The sequence below is a fragment of the Glycine max genome, chromosome 19, assembly GCF_000004515.6.
Source record: "Glycine max cultivar Williams 82 chromosome 19, Glycine_max_v4.0, whole genome shotgun sequence".
In the NCBI taxonomy this organism is placed as follows: Eukaryota; Viridiplantae; Streptophyta; class Magnoliopsida; order Fabales; family Fabaceae; genus Glycine; species Glycine max.
Genome location: NC_038255.2, coordinates 13,134,053 through 13,155,572, shown reverse-complemented (window position 1 = coordinate 13,155,572; position 21,520 = coordinate 13,134,053). Strand labels below are relative to the sequence as shown.

Below are 21,520 nucleotides of genomic sequence, written 5' to 3'. Positions count from 1 at the left end.
GGAAATACAAGCGCAGAAGAAGGATGGCAGAGAACATGTTTTGTTCATAGGGAAATGCAGAAAACAGGGTTGGAAGAGCCGAAAATGGATTTTGGGTTCCATTGGTTTTTTGGTCAGGCTTAGGGAATCAAATGATACCACCATTTTTATTTGTAATCATGCCAATCCTAGACTACCTCACCAAATGTTCCAGAACATGATCAGGATCTTTCATTCAAACCATTAAAAATGGCAGAATCGTGCAATCTTACAAAATAACATGATTGTATGAAACAAGGAACTCAACATTCAGCAAGAACCAAATAGGTGGAAGAAAAACAATCAATCTTTAGCAAAACTTGAAGTATGATTATGCTAAAAAGGCTGGTCAAGGGATTTGTGTGTTTGGTACCTTTACGCCAGCATTAATTACAGGGAAAGATAGGCAACCTTCATTAAATAGTGTCAGATTCTTTGTGTATTGGCTAACTCTTGGGTTTACCAGAACAATTTCCTCTTCTTCACCACGCTCGCCTACTGGATTGAACACCATAAGTTGAATATTAATTCCTAATTGGGGTGCTGAGAGACCAATACCATCTGTTCTGTGGAAAATGAACCCAACCAATATTGTTAACATTTCAGTAAATTGCAAAGATGTTATTTGAATTACAATATTGATAATATTAATGCATCCATTCACATAACTTATTTTATATTCAATATAATTTAAAATATATTGCATGCCTACTTCTAATTCAAACTGTCTTTTCTATGATCTTACTGTGGGGTTGTTTTAGTCAAATGTCCTAAAACAAAATACATTGTTTTGAATCAGCAAACTGCCCTAGTGTCCTCAAATTTCAAATATGGTTGATATTGCTTCCAAAAAAACCACTCTTGTATTGTAAGAAAACATTTATTGAAAAATGCATATATTCGGTTTATGATCAGTTTTTATTTGTATTAGCTTACACTGTAGGGTTGTTTTAGCCAAAAGTCCTGAAACAAAATAGTGTTTTGAATCAGCAAACTGCCCTAATGCCCTCAAATTTCAAATATGGTTGGTATTGCTTACATAAAGACCACTCTTGTATTGTAAGAAAACATTTATTGAAATATACTTATATTTTGGTTTAGGATAAATTTTAATTTGGATTAGCTCATGCCGTATTCAAAAATCAAAATAGCTTACATAATCTGAATCAAAATATTCACAACTGAGAAAGGAGCAAGCTTTCTTCGAAATAAACTAAATCAAAATTCAAAAAAGCACTAAAATGCACTAAAACCCAAACATTCAACAAATGACATGATCTCACTAGGAGTCAGAACCAATAAAAACAGATAGGTGAACCAACTATGTGTTCTAGCACAAAAACTGTCTATGCCACATTTCATTAATAATTCAATGGAAATGGAAATTAAAAAAGGAAAAAAAAAAGCACAACAAAAGTTCACAATAATTCTACTTGATTGAAGCAAACATATAGATAACACTTCAACACAGAGAAAGCTTAATTGTACATTACATCAAACATTTCGTGGACAAACAATCATCGAAGGCAACTATGCGCTTATTCCTGGCCCTCAATCTCGGGTTCGGATACTCCACAATTTCAAGAGGCGGCACAAATTCAAAATCGCCAGCTTCAAACACACACACAGAGACAGACACAGAGAGAGATTAGGGTTGGAGGTTTGAGGGTGGGTTGGGCGAAGGCACGTGAGTGAAGCCATGGCCACAAAGTGAGGAGGGTCACTCTGCTTATTTTATGGAGATTAGTTTGTCCGGTCAAGACTTTGAACTTGATGATATTTTTATATACTAACTTCACGTTGGAAAATATTTTTTATTATTTAAAATTTAAAGTAAATTTCTTTTTTCAAATCAGCTTTCTTTAAGAGATATTTTCCTCACCGTATATTTTCTAATCTGACTTGTGCTTAAGTTTTTTAATTTGTTAACGTTGGAAGCTTTCCTCAACACTGGAGATATTTTTTATCTTCAGTTTTTGTTTTCTCCTATTTTTACACGTTGTGCACTTTTAGCCGTGTGAATTATCGATTTCAATATTAAAATTTTTGGATATATATAAAAAAATACAGATCATCTCATCATGTATAATTGAGAAATCCCAATCCTATTATTCAATTTGAACCTATCACCAATAGAATACCTAGATTATAAATATGAAAAAATATTTTTGGTAAAAGTAATTATTAATAATTTATCTACTATATTATAAAAGAGAACTTCAGGAAAATTACTGGTGTGCCCCTTCTTAGAAAATTGGCACATGTTCCTTTTGCTGGGTTTATGGTCATTTTATGGTCATTTTGGTCTTGCTTCATTTGTTGGCACGTGTATTTTTTCCTTCTTCATTTGTTGACACCTGCGATTTGCCCTTCTTCATTTGTTGATGCATAGGTTGAGGGAGCTGGTGTTGGAGCAAGCAAAAAGTCGTTCCTCAATTACATGCCACAAAGTTTCCCTGTATTGTTCAAATTCATGTTTTTCCTTTCTTCTTCTTCTCATTCCCAATTCAATTTTCTTTCTTTCTGAAATTCATTCGGTTTATGCCCCTTCAGCTTTGCCTTGGTTTTGTGCCATGTTTTATGCCACGTTGAGTGTTTAGCTTTGGCCATTCTGTTGGTGATGCACGTGGCTTCTTCTCCAGCGTTTCCGATCATTTCCCTACCAACTTCAAACCTGCTTCCTTCATTTGTGTCATTTGCCCACCAATTTGTTTCCTCTGTTTCCATTCTTTCTTCTTCATTTTGGTGTCTTCTTCAGTTCCACTTTTTTCTTTTGTTTTCGGTTGAGTTTTAGAGCTGCTGAGGGCTTCCATCTTCATTGTATTTTATGCGATTTTGGTTTGGGTTCTTTTTCTTTGATTGGTCTGATTTTTTGTGGTTTTATTTTTGGAACAGGTTACAGTAACAACGGTGGCTTTGGCAAAGAAGTTGTGGGAGAAGTTAAGAAGAAGATAGAGGTTCTTCTATTTTGATTTTATTAAAACTGTGTTTATGTTTTTTTTTGTCTGATTTTTTGTGGTTTTTTTTGGATGCTTCGTTGCTATTTTTTCCTTGAAAGCCTATTGCAGATTATTTTGGTATCGCAGGAAATGGTCGCAAAGTAATAATTTCCCCTCTCTTTTTATTTTATTTTTGTGGTTGAGTCACGAGATTCTTCTCCTGTTAAAGCTGTTCACGCAATTTATAACAATATATATGAGTGTGATTTTCAATTTCTTGAATCTGAAATCTAATTACATGCATGTTTTCTGTATAGGCTCTTCAAACTATTGGAGATTCTCTGTAACTTCAATCCAAGCAAGGTGTCAGCTCCATCTTTTTCTTTAATGATACCACATATAATTAGTTTAGTGTTCGTTAAAAAAAACAAAATTTGATCCTTATTTATTATGTGTTTGTCTATTGAAATTTTGTTTTATCCCAAAGTTCATTATCTCAATCCTAAAATTCTGATTATTTTTGGAAATTGATAACAGTTGACGCTATCCAACAGATCAAAGATTTCTATAAGATCTCCAGAATCAAGTGACAAGGAGATTCATGCATGCGAAACAAATCCAAAAAGAAACACAAACTGTGACATCCTCTACCCTTCACATATATACTAATAAAGGAATAAAAATCCAAATATTAATTAATAGTATTTTTTTACATTTGTAAATACAAGTTTTTCAAAGGGATAAAAGGCTCACATTCACTTTCTTCTACAACATATTCAAACTTGTCCAAATAAATAATAAAGTTATCTCGGTTTAAGCAAGACCGTCTAAGACTTCATACAATTAATATAAAACCCTATATCCCAATGTCACATCCTATCAGAGTGTTCTGTCTCGACGTCCTTCAAAACAAGGTTCCTTAAATCAATTCACCTAGTCATCTGCTCCCCCGAACACAAAGTTCAAGATCATCACAGGATCCAAACACAAACAACACACGGGGAGTGAGTTATCACATTCCTAATTAATGGAGAAACAAGACAACTAGATATACATATCATATAAACTAAATAAAATTTACTTACACGTAATTCACGTAATTCCACCACTTTGTCATTCAAAGTTCACTTTTCATCCATCAATCACACTTTTCAATCATCAATCACATTACACAAAAATCACATTCTCTGATCAAGACACAATAACACATTAATTTCATAATAAACAATTAGCAAGTGCATGAGACAGTTATGCTAAGACTCAAGCCTATATACAATGTGGTACCATGTCAATGAAAAAACCACCCTGGGGCGCTTAGGAGTACATAACAAGACACACCACACAATGGGTTTGCCAGGTCACTCTCACTAAGTAAGATCATAGGGAGACCAGTCAGGGTCACAATATTTTGCGAGAATGCTCCAACCATATGGGATCAGCATAGGCTTAAAGGAGCACTCAAACCCGGTGACCCCCAAGGCCTACACTCCGAAGAGTCCATCAGGGCCTCTCCCTCCTGATTCAAGTCCAACCCCTAAAATCATTTTAGCACACAGACATTGCTAGTGAATTATACAATACCCACGACCTCACACTCGTGTCTTAAGCACGTACAACATATTGCGCTACAATTTAACACTGGTTCCTAAATAGGAACCTACACTTTCTCTTTAACACTGGTTCCTAAATAGGAAACCTACATTTTCTCTTTAACACTGCGCATTTACACTTTTCTCAAGATAACACTGGTCGAGTTATTGTACAATTCACAGCTTACAACACAAATAATGTCACATCAAGAGTTAATCACACACTTATTCACAACCAAAACTCATTCACAATTTCACATCTCATAATGTCACAATCCATCATCACATGTTTTCACATATCTCACAATTCAACACCTGTTCTACTTTACACTTTTACTCAATCTCAATAACAATATTATAATCTCAAGGCAACATATCATTCCACAATTCATCACATATTTCATTTATAAGCACTGCTCATGAATTATACAATACCACGACCTCACACTCATGTTTCAAACATGTTTAACATAATTGCGCTACAATTTAACACTGGTTCCTAACTAGGAACCTACACTTTCTCTTTAACACTGCACAAAAACACTGGTCGGGTTATTGTATAATTCATAGCTCACGATATAATTAATGTAACATCAAATGTTAACACATCCACTTATTCACAATCGAATATCATGTCCATACTTTAACATCTCATAACATCACATCAACCATCTCATAACATTCCCAATGATATTCATAAGGTACAACATACACATGTTCATAAAATTTAACCATAATATTCTCAAACTCCAACACTTAATAATTTTTGGAATCATACGATAACACTCTACAATATTATTTACATAAATTATTAATATAAATAACTACCTCTATATATATAAACTAGCATACATCATATTAAATCACAAATTTCAAAGTAAGCTTTCAATGCACAAATTCTAAATAATTATATGAACACTTTGGTTAGTTTCAATTATGATATTAATTTTTTAAATTATATATAAAAACCTAAACAACAAGAAAAAGAGAAAATACCAAATCAATATCTCTCTCTAAATTTATCCTTACTTTATTTTATCAATTCATATTAATTAGAAAAAGTACTCAATTTATAGGGTTCACGCTCAACACAATAGCATATCAATTTCACAACAATTGGTTTGTCAAACATATATAATTTACTGTAATAATTATAAGGATAAAATGAAATTGCAAAAACACTCAAAAACTCATTCCAATTGATATCTCTAAGGATCCCTACACATGTTCTCACTAGTTCCCAATTGTGAATAACTCATCCCTTACCTCTAAGCGGACTCACGTGTCTTCCGACAATGATAGCGGCATCTATAGAGGTTCCCTGAGATTCCTCAAGTTTTTCCTCCGACTGCTTCGATAGAATTCTCGAACGTCAGAGAAACAGAGAAGAGATTGAAGCCTCCGCTTGTACTGTCTTCATGCGATTCCTTTTTCTCCCACCAAGAATAATATCTCAAAATTCCCAACGGTGAGAGTGTGCTAAATTGCATTTTGAGCAACATATCCAAATTTCATAAAAATCCAACGGTTAAAGAAACCGGGATCGTAGTTTTACCGAGACAGTTTTGGGTTTCTGCGGGAAAATAAAAAGCTACAATGCGAAGGGTTTTCCTCTAAGCTCAGACATGCTTTTACAATTTCCAACGGTGAGAATGCTCAAAATTGGGTTGTGAACGTGGTGCTCAAATTTCACGATGATCCAACGATGAATGAGACCGAGATCATCATTTTTATGAGACAGATTTTGTGGGCTGTGGGAAAAAGAAAGGGTTTTGAGAGGAGAAGGGGAAAACCGAAAATGAGAGGCAGAGGAGGCTGAGGAGTCAGTCTGAAAAACCTAGCATGTTGCTATTTATAGCTAGGGGCATTTACGACCTATTATTTACTCTATTTATTTATTTTTATTATTATTACTAAAAAATTCTTAAATTTATTTATGAAAAAAATGGGATGTTACAATTCCACCCCTCTTAAAAGAAGTTTCATCCCCGAAACTTGCCGAAAGATCGAGAAAAAGATATCTCGCATATGATTCTCAATATCAAGTTGTGTATCTAGTTGAAACACTTTTTCCATTACTCCGATCACAAGACTCCTCTGCACTTAACAACTAAATCCGGTGATCCTCGTTTACTCAATGATAGTATTTCATAAGTCTTCTCATGAGAGTGACATCTCAACTATAATAGAATGTGAAAGACATACTATTTGGATTAGGGTAATATCATAGTAAACACGAAGTTTGGAGTAATTTCATGTGTCCTCCACTTTCGAGTTTGGAGCTGTGTTTCATGATTGCCTAAGTGCGGACCCTCAAGGCAATCCTCCATTCTCACCCTTTTTCGGAGCCCCATGAATGTTATTGCCTAGGGCTGTTCATGTGTCCTCCACTTTCGAGTTTGGAGCTGTGTTTCATGATTGCCTAAGTGCGGACCCTCAAGGCAATCCTCCAAGGCAATCCTCCATTCTCACCCTTTTTCGGAGCCCCATGAATGTTATTGCCTAGCACTGTTCATGTGTCCTCCACTTTCGAGTTTGGAGCTGTGTTTCATGATTGCCTAAGTGCGGACCCTCAAGACAATCCTCCATTCTCACCTTTTTTTTTCGGAGCCCCATGAATGTTATTGCCTAGCGCTGTTCATGTGTCCTCCACTTTCGAGTTTGGAGCTGTGTTTCATGATTGCCTAAGTGCGGACCCTCAAGGCAATCCTCCATTCTCCCCTTTTTCGAAGCCCCATGAATGTTATTGCCTAGCGCTGTTCATGTGTCCTCCACTTTCAAGTTTGGAGCTGTGTTTCATGATTGCGTAAGTGCGGACCGTCAAGGCAATCCTCCATTCTCCACCCTTTTTCGGAGCCCCATGAATGTCATTGCCTAGTGCTGTTCATGTGACCTCCATTATCAAGCGCGAAGCCTCTGGTGACTGGGAAACACGTTCTTCTGTTGTTTTCCGGATCGGTTCCTTCGCCAAATATGTGTATATGTGTATATGTATATTATATTCGTTGTTCTTGTTCTTGTTTGTATTTTTTTTTGTGCAGAAGAAAAACGAAGGAGTAGAGACGAGAGTCGTCATCGCGGAAAGGGCAGGACGGACGAAATCAGTGTCCTATCTTTGCTTTCCTCTTATCTCCGATGAGAGGTAAGTAAAGAGGGGCAACTGTCATACCCTAATTTCGTCCGGGGATTATTACTTGATGACATGCAACCTTTGGTTAGCCGCTTTGAGATACTTGGCGTGCTTTGTTGCATAATAAATGAAGTCCCGAGGCGTGTCAGAAATCAAAAGGAAGCAGGCTTGCACGATCCGTGAAATTCCGTAATGTGGCGGAAATCGAAAAGAGGTGTTGTTGCGCAATTCGTGAGTTTCCGTAACTTCTTCGAAAGCTAAAAAAGAGTAAATACATAATCCGTAAGGATTCATAACCTTGTGTAAGGAAAATAAGTATCGTTACGAAATTCGTAAAGTTTCGTAACGTTACGGAAAAGAGTTACCAAAAAATAGAAAGGGGGTGCATTTAGTAAAAAGGGGGGTACAAATAGCAATCTGGCCCACTTGGGCCTTCCAGATCCTTCCTCCAGAAGGCTGTTGCTTCTGGAGGAAGCAACCTTGCTCGCCTGGGCGAGCTGGGTGGCAAGCTCCTCCCCTATTTTGCTATAAATAGGGGGAGGAGTGAAGAAGAAAAGGGTTCAGCCTTCTTGGCACTTCTCCCTCTCTCGAAATTGCTGAGGAAAATTGTTTCCGTGAAGAAAATCCAAGCCGAGGCGCTTCCGTATCGTTTCCGTGAGTAATTACGCGAAGATTCTCGACCGTTCTTCAAGATTCATCGTTCGTTCTTCGTTTTCTTCAGTCTTCAACGGGTAAGTACCTCAAACCGAGCTTTTCAATTCATTCTATGTACCCGTGGTGGTCCACATTTTGTTTCATGTATTTTTATTCTCGTTTTTATTTGCTTTTTATACCCCCTTTTGACGTGCTTAAGCCATTTATTTAAGTCATTTCTCGCCTAATCTAAAAACAAATAAAATTTCCACCGATCATTTGAATTGTATCATCCGTTAATTTTGGTTAAAATAAATTCCGACCGTTCGGTCGTGCCGTAACCAAGTTGGAAATCAAAAAAGAGGTAAAATAATAATATAATAATAAAAAAAATACTTTTAGTAAAGTAAAGCGAAAAATCAATCGGACGTTTTCTCTTTGGGATTTCTCATTCTTAATTGAATTGACTAAATAACTAAAGTGAAACTAAGGCTAAAATCAAACTCGCCTAGTCAAGCTCGTCCACAAAAATAGGTTTTTTTTGAAAGTTTATCATTTCAGTTTCTTACTAAGTAAAAATGATCATTTTTAAGGTCCAACGCCTTAAAATGATCACCCCTCAAGTAAAAGAATCACTTGATTCACGCATAAGAAAGAACTACGTGGATCTGAATTCCTCTTTGATGGAGGGTACGTAGGAGCAAGAGCCCCGCTTTTGTCGACCTCAAAAAATAAAAAGAAATAAAGTTAAGGTAACACAATTTCCACAATTCTAAAAAATAGGTTGTTGTCCTTCGAAACAAACGTGAGAGGTGCTAATACCTTCCTCAAGCGTAAATATAACTCCCGAACTTAGAATTTTCATTTTGACCGGTTTCCTTCGGTTTTCCCGACGTTTTCCACAAATAAACGTTGGTGGCGACTTCGTGCACCTTTCCTCCTTTGGAAAGCGCACCCGTGAGCCTCGCCCTTGCTCGCCCGCGAAGGGCACGTTGCGACAGTTGGCGACTCCACTGGGGACTATTTTTATGAGTTAGGCCTATTTTAAGGAATTGTGGATTTGTGAAACTTCGTGTGTGCATTTGTTGAACTGTGTAAAATGTAAATAATTGTTGTCTATTTCGCATCCTTTACACTGCATTCTAAGCACCCACGGGTTTGAGTAAAAAAGGGGCCCTACACCCGGGTTCATGGGAATTTAAGGAGTGGAGGTGAATCTATCATCATGCTAGGTCTCCGACTTGCTTGATAATAGTGAAACCTCGTCTAGAGCTTTCTCTCTTTATAAGGTGTTGTCGCTGGTATTCCATACCGCCACAATATTATTATCTTGAGTGATGATAAAACAGCCGTGTGAGTTATAAATTGTTGGGGGGTAGTTATTAGAGACCCCTAGATATTGTCCTATTAGGTTCCCAAATAGGGGCAAAGAGCAAACACGCTCCTGTGCCATTCGTTCTCATGCATTTTTGGTTTATAGTTTTTGCTAGTGATGTTTGGTTTCTTTAGAGTAATACGTAACCTTTTTAATGCTACGTTGAGGCGCCATCATGCCCAAAACATAGCATTAAAATTGGGTCTCTGCGGTCTCGTATGTAGGAATTACCCTTTTTTCTTGTTTTCTTTCCATTTCATGCATACGCATCGCATCATTCATGTCGGAGTCTTGATCCACCCCTTTTTTAGGTAAATGATGGGGACAAATCAAAACGGCAAAAGGTTTTATCAAGTCAAGGTTAAAAGTCTAGATGTCACTAGCCTCAAGGAATTGGGACGATTGATGGGACCTCTCCAAAGGCAAGCCTTCCGCAAAGTGTACGGGAAGATTCTAGATTTGACCGCAACCGAGGTATTTACGGAAGATGTCGTATCCCTCGCCCAATACTATGACCAGCCATTGAGGTGTTTCACGTTTGGGGACTTCCAAATGGTGCCAACTATTGAAGAGTTTGAGGAAATATTAGGATGCCCTCTTGGGGGGAGAAAACCGTATCTTTTCTCCGGCTTTCTTCCTTCCTCGAGCAAGATTGCAGCTGTGGTTGGAGATTCAGCAAAAGAGTTGGATCGCATGAAGCAAACTCGGAACGGCGTAGTGGGCCTGCCTCGGAAATACTTGGAAGGCAAGGCAAGGGATATGGCGAGCCAAGAGAAGTGGGGCCCGTTTATGGATATTTTAGCTTTGCTGATTTTTGGGGTTGTCCTCTTTCCGAACGTTGACGATTTGGTAGACTTAGCCGCCATTGATGCTTTCCTCGCATATCACCATAGCAAGGAAAGTCTAGTGGTGGCTATCTTGGCAGATTTGTTTGACACCTTTGACCGGAGGTGTGAGAAAAACAGTGCACGGATTGTCTGTTGTTTACCCGCTCTCTATGTGTGGTTGATTTCACACCTATTCCGACAAGACACGAGACACCCGTGTCCGCTTCAAAGCTATCGCTCATGCGCCGAAAAAGGAAGAGTCGATTGGGACCAACATTTGGCTGGGATAGGGGGCAGCGCGATCAATTGGTTTCCTCGTTGGAAGGAAGGCAAGGAAGGAGTTCTTTTCTCGTGTGGGGACTACCCTAATGTTCCATTGATAGGGACTAGGGGTTGTATTAATTATAATCCCGCACTCGCCATAAGACAGCTAGGGTATCCCATGAGGGGAGCGCCAACCGAAGGAAGTCTCTCGCCTTTCCTTGTGAGCAAAGCATGCTAGCTATCATAGGGCAATACAAGGAAGAATTGAACCAGTCTATGGCCCATGAACAAAAGCTAGTGGAAGATTTTGCACAAGTATACGCCGAAAAAGAAACAAGAGGGAGGGTGATTGATGCATTGCATGAAAAAGCGACTATGTGGATGGATAGGTTCGCCTTGACCTTGAATGGAAGTCAAGACCTCCCGCGTCTATTAGCCAAAGCGAAAGCCATGGCCGAAGTGTGTACGGCCCCCGAGGAGATTCATGGGCTAATCAATTACTGTCAACACATGATAGATTTGATGGCCCATATAATTAGGAATCGTTAGGTTCTCTTGTAACACCTTTGTATAATCTTGGCTAGATGAAAGCTTTGTTCTTTTTATAAAATGAGAAGTGCTGGACTCATTACGTTATCTAAAAACCTTGGGGTGGATCCAAGTGCTCCGATCATCCATTTGCATACTCATGTTTTGGTGGCATACTCACCGTTGTTTATTTCTTTAGGAATTTCATCATAACTAAGAAAACACCAAGGCACCCCTATAACACTCGATCCAGAAAAATGGATAATGAAGAGGGCATGCAGGAACAGATGAAGGCCGATCTATCGGCCTTAAAAGATCAAATGGCTTCCATCTCAGAGGTCATGTTAAAACTCCAGAAAACCATAGAGGATAAAGCCACGGCAACCGCCTCCAGTACGGTTAGGGAAGCGGAGCCGGTGCTGCAGCCCGCCTTGAATCCGGGCCTAGACAGAAACACGGCCGTGTTCGGTCGAAGGTATAGTCCGCAAGCTTATCCTTATGGCCTGCCTCCGGACTTCACCCCCCGTGCCACCCCGGAAGATTTAAGCCAAGCCCCTACTTTCGCGGGGCAACTCCCACCTTATGAAGACTATCCCGGGCAAGATGATGGGGAAGAAGATACCCATCTTGGCCCCCTGCTCCACCTCAAAGATCCGTCCCCACATGAACTACCCTAACCGAACATAGTCCACCATATCCCGGCCTCACCCACACCCGTAAAAGAATCTGTTCCCTTCGCAGAAGATAAGGGAAAGATTGAGGCGCTTGAAGAGAGGTTAAGAGCAGTCGAGGGCCTTGGCAATTACCCATTCTCGGACTTAGCGGATCTATGTCTCGTACCCAATATCGTCATTCCTCCCAAGTTCAAAGTACCAGACTTTGATAAGTACAAAGGGACGACATGTCCAAAAGGGCATCTTCGGATGTATTGCCGAAAGATGGGGGCGTATTCTGCGGACGAAAAATTGTTGGTCCATTTCTTTCAAGACAGCTTGGCTGGGGCAGCTGTAGCATGGTATACCAACCTGGAAGCTTCCCAGATCCGATCATGGAAGTACTTGGCAATTACTTTCATTAGGCAATACCAGTACAATACAGACATGGATCCCGATCGGAACCAGCTTCAGGGTATGACTAAACGAGAGCATGAGTCCATTAAGGAATATGCCCAAAGATGGAGAGATCTCGCAGCCCAAGTCGTACCGCCCATGACGGAAAGGGAGATGATCGCAATTATGGTAGATACGTTACCCACGTTCTACTATGAAAAGCTGATAGGCTACATGCCAGCTAACTTTGCGGATCTCGTCTTCGCCAGAGAAAGGATTGAATCTGGACTATGGAAAGGCAAGTTCGAATATGCTGCCAATATGGCCCCCAACAACAAAAGAAGAGCCCCAGTAGTGGGCGCGAGGAAAAAGGAAGGAGATGCCCACGCGGTCACCACCGCCCCAACATGGATGAAAGCACCCCAAAATATCCAAAGCTCATACCAGCCCAATCCCCCAAATTTTTTAATCCGAGCCGGGAATTCCCTCCCGACTCAAGTAAAAGGACCACCCGCAGTAGAAAGAGCGCCGGCCCAACGCACAGCTCCAGCCGTACCCCGGCCAGTTAATAATACAGCCCCCGGCGCGACCTATAAATATGCACAGCACCCGCCCCCGAGAGACAACTTCCCTACTATTCCCATGGCATACTCCGAGTTATGGCCTTCATTATTGGAGAATCATTTGGTGGTGGCCATACCCGGGAAGGTTCTCCAGCCACCCTACCCCAAGTGGTATGACCTGGGTGCCAAGTGTGTGTACCATAGTGGAGTTCCCAGACACAATATTGACTCCTGCATCCCGTTCAAGTATAAGGTGCAGCACCTGATTAGTGCCGGCTGGCTATCATTTCAGGAGGAAGGCCCAAATGTTAAAACCAACCCGCTAGCTAGTCATGGAGGGGCTAGCGTGAACGCCGTCAAAGAGGATAGGCCATCGCGGGCAAAGAGGTTAGGAGAGGTGGTTACTTCTAGACGCTTCATCTATCAATCACTGCAAGCGGCGTGCATGGTCTCCCGAGGTGGAGACGAAAGGGGTGAATGTTTGTTTCACATCGGGGAGTCGCATGACATGGAAACCTATCCCGTGGTGGAAGAATTGCTTCAGCGGCTCATGGATTACGGGCAGCTTGAAGTGTCCATAGGAGGGAGGGAAGAACCACAGATTTGCATGCAGTCGGAGGAGAAGAAGGTTCCTCTAACCCCCAAGGCCCCAGTGATATGTTTTACTAGGAAAGGGACCGGCTCCACACCCATATACCCCCGGACGGCACCTAAGCCAACACCATTTGCATATCAAAGTAATAAGGCCGTTCCGTGGAAGTATACCTCTCCCGCGTCCAGCGAAAGAATTACAACCGAAGTTGACTCCCTATCAGCTAAGGTAACCAACATCACCGGCCTCAGTGGCGTAACCCGCAGTGATCGGGTGTTCGCTTCCCCTCACCCGGCAGAATTGCCCTCTAAAGGGAAAGCGCCCATGGTCCAAGAGCCCACAGATATAGCCACCCCCTCGAAAGAAGTAGATCCTCCAGTGGTAAGAGGGGCCGAAAAGAAAGAGGGACTTCAAGGAAAAACAGTGACTTTGAAAAAGGCCCATGAGTTCCTCCGCCTCATCCAACAAAGCGAGTTTAAGATAGTCGAGCAACTGAATAAAACTCCAGCAAGGATCTCTTTGCTTGAACTACTCATAAACTCCGAGCCTCATCGTGCGCTGTTGATGAAGGTCCTTAACGATGCCCATGTGGCGCATGATATCTCAGTGGAGGGTTTCGAAGGCATCGTTAATCATATAACCACCAACAATTATATCGCGTTTGCGGAAGAAGAGATTCCCGTTGAGGGGAGAGGACACAACAAGGCTCTACATGTGTCGTTGAGATGTATGGACCACGTTGTCGCAAAGGTACTTATCGACAATGGATCGAGCTTAAATGTGATGCCGAAGACCACTTTGGAAAAGCTTCCTTTTAGTGCGTCACGTTTAAAACCAAGCTCGATGGTGGTGCGAGCCTTTAATGGTACTCGGCGGGAAGTGATGGGAGAAATCGACATTCCCATTCAGATAGGCCCCCACACTTGCAACATGGTGTTTCAAGTAATGGATATAAATCCCGCCTATAGCTGCCTCTTGGGAAGACCGTGGATTCATGCCCTGGAGTGGTCCCTTCAACGCTTCACCAGAAATTGAAGTTTGCAGTGGGTGGACTTTTAGTGATAGTGTCGGGTGAAGAGGACATGTTAGTGAGCTGCCCCTCCTCCGCACCATACTTAGAAGCGGCGGAAGAATCATTGGAAACGGCTTTCCAATCCTTTGAGGTGGTGAGCTGCGCCTCTGTGTAACCAAGTCCGTCGCTACCTTCTCTCTCCAAAGCGGCCATAATGGTGGCGCGTGTTATGCTCAGGAACGGATTTGAGCCCGGAATGGGTCTAGGCAAGGACTGCCTCGGGAATGCCGACGTGGTCCATATCAAGGGAAATCCATACAAGTATGGATTAGGGTACAAACCCGGGATGCCGGGGAGGAGGAACGTGTCGTCAAGATTTCGGGCGGATAGGGTATGGCCCGGCCGTATTAGCCAGTGTTTCACCAGTGCTGGAATGGTGTCCGAGGAGGAGGTGGCAGCAATAGAAGAGGAGTTCCCTCAAGACCCACCAAGTTTTGTGCAACCATGCCACCCCGATTCCCAAGTAGGGAACTGGCGCGTGATAAGCCAGTCAGAAGTCTATACCGCTGATTCAATGTAATTAGAGCCTATAGATTTTCGTTCTCTTTTGTTTTGTGAAACCTACCTTATTAAATAAACAAAGAGATCTTGTTTCATCTGTTCTTGCGGTCCCACCCTTTCTCATATCATTTTGCTTGTTTTTTGTTTCTTTTGTCTTGTTTGGTATAGATATGAGGGTCAATTCTTTGAGGATCCTAACAATGAGGGTTTGACAATCGATTTCGATCGAGATATAAGCCAAACGATAAACGAGGAAGAGGAAGAGGACGTCCTGTCACCAGAGTTGGAGAGGTTGGTCGCTCAGGAAGAACGTGAAATGAAGCCTCACCAAGAAGAAACCGAATTGGTAAACTTGGGGACCACGGAGGAAAAGAAAGAAGTAAAGGTAGGAACCGGTATGACCGCGCCTATCCATCAAGGCTTGATAACCCTTCTTCAAGAGTATCAAGATGTCTTTGCGTGGTCATATCAAGACATGCCCGGTCTCGATTCCGACATTGTGCAGCATAAGTTGCCTTTGAATCCTGGGTCTTCTCCGGTTAAGCAAAGTTACGAAGAATGAAACCCAAGATGTCTTTAAAAATTAAAGAAGAAGTAAGGAAGCAGTTTGATGCAGGATTCTTAGCTGTGGCACGGTACCCGGAGTGGGTGGCCAACATTGTCCCAGTCCCGAAGAAGGACGGCAAGGTTCGAATGTGTGTAGACTACCGGGACTTGAACCGAGCCAGTCCTAAAGAAAATTTTCCCCTACCACACATTGATATATTGGTAGATAATACAGCCAAATTCGCCCTTTTCTCATTTATGGATGGTTTCTCGGGGTATAATCAAATAAAGATGGCACCCGAAGATGTAGAGAAGACCACTTTCGTCACCCTATGGGGGACATTCTGCTATAAAGTGATGGCCTTCGGGCTGAAAAATGCTGGGGCAACCTATCAGCGTGCCATGGTGGCGTTGTTACATGATATGATGCATAAGGAAATAGAGGTCTACGTAGATGACATGATTGCCAAGTCTCGGACTGAGGACGAACACCTTGTCAATCTGCGTAAGCTGTTTGGAAGGTTGCGGAAATACCAATTAAAACTGAACCCAACCAAGTGCACCTTTGGGGTGAAGTCGGGGAAGCTGCTAGGATTTATCGTAAGTCAGAAAGGGATAGAGATAGATCCCAAGAAAGTGAGGGCCATCCTTGAAATGCCGGAACCACGCACGGAGAAGTAGGTTCGGGGGTTTTTGGGCAGGTTGAATTATATCGCGAGATTTATCTCGCAACTCACCCCTACCTGTGAGCCCATTTTTAAGCTTTTACGTAAGAACCAAGCGGTCCTATGGAATAGTGACTGCCAAGAGGCCTTCGAGAAGATCAAACAGAATCTCGCAAATCCCTCGGTGCTCATGCCACCTGTAACAGGAAGACCTCTTTTCCTGTACATGACCGTGTTGGACGAGTCTATGGGGTGCGTGTTGGGTCAGCATGATGATTCTGGGAAAAAGGAGCAAGCCATCTACTATCAAAGCAAGAAGTTTACTGCATGTGAGATGAATTACTCAATGCTGGAAAGGACGTGTTGTGCTCTGGTATGGGCATCGCATCGGCTTAGGCAGTACATGCTCAGCCATACCACGTGGCTTATTTCCAAAATGGATCCCGTGAAATACATCTTTGAAAAACCGGCCCTCACGGGACGAATCGCTAGGTGGCAGGTACTATTATCTGAATTCGATATCGTTTACGTCACCCAAAAGGCGGTAAAGGGGAGTGCCTTAGCGGATTATTTGGCCCAGCAACCCCTCCAGGATTATCGGCCGATGCACCCCGAGTTCCCAGATGAAGATATCATGGCCCTGTTTGAAGAGAAGCGGACGCACGAGGACATAGACAAATGGATTGTTTGCTTCGATGGGGCATCCAATGCTTTGGGCCACAGAGTAGGGGCAGTCCTTGTATCCCCGGATGATCAGTGTATTCCTTTCACGGCTAGGCTAGGTTTTGATTGTACCAACAATATGGCTGAGTACGAGGCATGCGCCCTCGGGGTTCAGGCGGCCATTGATTTTGATGTAAAACTACTCAAGGTGTATGGAGACTCAGCTTTGGTCATACGCCAGTTGAAAGGAGAATGGGAAACTAGGGATTCGAAGTTGATACCCTATCAAACTCACATCTTGAGGTTAGCCAAGTACATTGACGACATTTCCTTCCACCACATACCTCGGGAAGAGAATCAAATGGCTGATGCACTAGCCACCCTGGCATCCATGTTTCAACTTGCCCCACACGGGGATCTACCGTGCATCGAATTCAAATCTCAAGGCAGGCTGGCATATTGTTATGCAATAGAGGAAGAGCGGGATGGGAAACCGTGGTATTTCGACATCAAGCAGTATGTCGAGAACAAGGAATACCCACCAGGGATTTCTGATAATGACAAAAGGACGTTGAGGAGATTGGCTACTGGTTTCTTTATAAGTGGTACCATCCTGTACAAACGAAGCCACGACATGACTCTCCTACGATGCGTAGATGCCAGAGAGGCGAACTTCATGATTGAGGAGATCCACGAGGGTTCCTTTGGGACACATGCCAATGGGCATGCTATGGCTAGAAAAATTCTTAGGGCCGGTTATTATTGGCTCACCATGGAAAGCGATTGCTGCGCTCATGTCAGGAAATGTCATAAATGTCAGGCATACGCGGACAATGTCAATGTTCCTCCACATCCTCTGAATGTTATGTCCGCCCCTTGGCCTTTTTCTATGTGGGGAATAGATGTCATTGGGGCCATCGAACCCAAAGCGTCGAATGGTCACCGCTTCATTCTTGTGGCGATAGATTACTTCACCAAATGGGTCGCAACAGCTTCTTATACTAATGTCATAAGGAATGTGGTAGTTAGATTCATAAAGAAGGAGTTGATTTGTCGATACGGACTCCCCAGGAAGATCATTACTGACAATGGCACCAATCTGAACAACAAGATGATGCAGGAAATGTGCGAGGACTTCAAGATCCAGCATCATAACTCTACCCCTTATCGGCCAAAGATGAACGGGGCTGTAGAGGTTGCAAATAAGAATATTAAGAAGATTGTTCAAAAGATGACAGTGTCATACAAAGATTGGCATGAGATGTTGCCTTTCGCCCTACACGGATACAGAACCTCAGTACGAACTTCTACTGGGGCAACACCGTATTCCTTGGTTAATGGGATGGAAGCAGTGCTCCCATTTGAGGTAGAGGTTCCTTCTCAGAGGATAATGGCGGAGTCAGGCCTAGAAGAGTCAGAATGGGCTCAAGCACGCTACGACCAACTTAACCTTATTGAAGGTAAGCGTTTGGCCGCCATGAGCCATGGGTGTTTGTATCAACGAAGGATAAAGAACGCATTCGACAAGAAGGTACGCCCGCGCAAGTTCAACGAGGGGGACCTCGTGCTGAAGAAGATGTCCCACGCTGTTAAAGATAATCGAGGCAGGTGGGCCCTGAATTATGAAGGACCGTTCGTGGTGAAAAGAGCTTTTTCTGGGGGTGCTCTGATACTCACCCACATGGATGGCGAGGAGTTGCCCTCGCCCGTGAACTCCGATGTAGTTAAACGATATTACGCTTGAAGTCTGGGGCGATCGAGAGGACCGTTGCATGTCCTTTTAATTCTGAGTTTTTGTTCTTCTTGGTTTCCTCCAGGGTTTCCCTTCCTCTGTATTTTTCTCGTTCCTTTAAAAGAAGAAAAGATAGGCGAGGTTTTAGTCCTCCCTTTGGTTTCAAACTTTGTGTTTTAGATTTGTTATAGCTTGAGCCCTCTTCGCTCGGTGTATGGGGTGCCCCAAACGCTTATTTAAAATTGAATCTAACCAGCCTTCACTAAAATAAAATCATCGCATTAGAAACATTCATACATGCACATGCACATGCACATGCATATCTTGTGATAGCAAGGAGTAGAATCGTCTCAGGCCACGGTCAGAAGTCAAGACAAGTCAATGGCAGAAATCAACCAAGGTAAGACGATGACCGGTCACGATTGGTCGCATATCATTTGGCTCTTACTTGCAGGTACTTAGGGATGGAAGCGAATGGAGGATAGGATCGCGACTGACCAAGCGCCACCCCTTCCCGGCGCTAAACAAGCAGAGAACGTCGCTGCAGGGGCAGCCCAGTATCCTTTGCGTTCGCAGTTTCTTTTGCTATTGTTTGTTTTTAAAAAGATAACCCCCCCTTTTTTTTTATTTAGGGGGGTTAAGGGGGGAAACGCTTCCCCCCGGGGGAGGGGGGGGCCCTTCTTATTTTCCCCCTAAAAAAAAACCCCGCGGGTTGCCTGCTTGGGGGGGCAACCCCCCCTTTTAAAAAAAAAAAAAGGGGGGGGGGGAGGTTTTTTGACCCAAAAAATCCCCCCCCCCCCCCCCCCCCCCGCCCCCCTCATTCAAAAGAGAGGAACACGAAGGCTTGCGGTTCTTGCTCCCTCAAGCCACTTTTGGTTGTCTTTTGCTTTCATTTTTGGTGTTATTATTCACTCCATCAAGTAAGTATTCAATCCTTAATATTTTTAGCTTCCCATTGGCATATTTTCTTCATCTTTTGGTGCTCCAATTTGTGAGAATGTGCTTGTATTTGTGGGGCAGTTTTGGTTTGTTTTTTATGCTTGTTTTCTTGAATTGAGGATTTGAATGAGAAGACCTTAGGCCTATGCTGTATTCTGAAGCAATGGGGCATGCCACATTGTCCCCATCCTCTTGCAATTTATGTCCAAGCATGCGCTCACCAAGTGCTCGGTGAAATGCCCCAATGGTGTAGAAATATGATTTTGTAAAATTGGGAGAGTGGGACTGTTTCTTATATGTAGGTACAGCATAGGAGATTCAAAATAGGTGCCCAGATGCAATTCCAAGCTTAGGAACCCAAACTTGTAGCTTCAATGCAAGGAAACATGCTTATGGCTAGGAATCCAAAATTTGGTTTTAGAATTAGAAAAACATGGAAATTAGGACTTGCTTGTGAGAGTTTTTGCTCGAGTTTGGGCTGCCCCATGTTTGATACTTTACATAGAGGTAGCGTGGAAAAAGCCTTGCAATAGTATGTATACATAGGTAAATATAAGGAGCATAAAATTCCTAGCAAAGTGTGAATGATTTTCTTCCTAAATGAATGTATGATAGTATGGAATGCCCTTTTGGATGCAAATGTGTGCAGGATGTAATTAGCTTTCCAATGTGCATATAAATAAATATGAGAGAAACAACAAAAATTTGTATGGTGTACTTCAAATGTATGTAGGTAGTTTGTGATAGCAAAATGTTTAGGATATAAATTAGGTGTAAAGTTTGACGCAACACTTTGAGCATGAAAGTGTGTTTTTCTTTTTCAGAATGTATATAGGTGTATGGCAATTAGAATATGTTGGATGTTCTTGTATGTTGACATGAGTAATAGGATATTTTCTACACATGCGCGTGTGCATGAATGGATCATATGAGTTTGGTCTAAATCAGAGGGATTGGCATGACATTTTTGTGTTAAGATAAGCATTATCTTGTAAAACTAACTTCCAAATGTTTGTTCTCGCAGGAAATGGCCCCGAGGAAACTTGCCTCAAAGAGATCCAAGAAGGATAAAGCGGCCGAAGGAACTAGTTCCGCTCCCGAGTATGATAGTCACCGCTTTAGGAGCGCTGAACACCAGCAGCGCTTCGAGGCCATCAAGGGATGGTCATTTCTCCGGGAGTGACGCGTCCAGCTCAGGGACGATGAGTATACCGATTTCCAGGAGGAGATAGTTCACCGGCGGTGGGCATCACTGGTTACCCCCATGGCCAAGTTTGATCCAGACATAGTCCTCGAATTTTATGCCAATGCTTGGCCTACGGAGGAAGGCGTGCGAGATATGAGGTCATGGGTAAGGGGTCAGTGGATCCCGTTTGATGCAGATGCTATCGGCCAGCTCCTGGGATATCCTTTAGTGCTGGAAGAGGGTCAGGAGTGCGAGTATGGCCAGAGGAGGAACCGGTCCGATGGGTTCGATGAGGAGGCCATCGCCCAGTTGCTATGTATATCGGGGCAAGATTTTGCCTGGACTGCTGCCGGGAGACGGGTGCGGATCATGCGCACCAACATGACCACCCTGACTCAGATTTGGATGACTTTGCTGCTCAGCAACATCCAGCCCAGCGACCATAATTTCGACCTCCCCCTGCCGAAGTGTCAGCTGGTGTACGCCATCCTGACGCGGATGAGCATTCACGTGGCTCAGTTAATCGCTGATGCCATCTATATATTTGCAGGTATGGCGCCTACCAGGCACCCTCTGGACCCGGATAAGTCCAACAGGGCCCTGGGATTTCCTGCCTTGATCACAGGACTCTGCCAGTCGTTCGGCGTACCCGTCGCACCTAGCAAGGTGATTCGGCCGCCCATCACCCGAGCTTTTATTGAGAAGTATT

At 42.6% G+C, this 21,520-nt stretch overlaps 1 long non-coding RNA gene across 1 annotated transcript in view; it reads right to left on the bottom strand.

Annotated features, from left to right (window-relative positions):
- Window positions 1-209: 209 nt before the first annotated feature.
- The window catches only part of LOC113000444 (uncharacterized), a 35,131-nt gene continuing 13,820 nt past the window's right edge, over window positions 210-21,520 (bottom strand). The window contains exon 3 of the long non-coding RNA XR_003265722.2: window positions 210-584. This is a non-coding gene — a long non-coding RNA (uncharacterized lncRNA). The remainder of the gene's footprint in view (window positions 585-21,520) is intronic.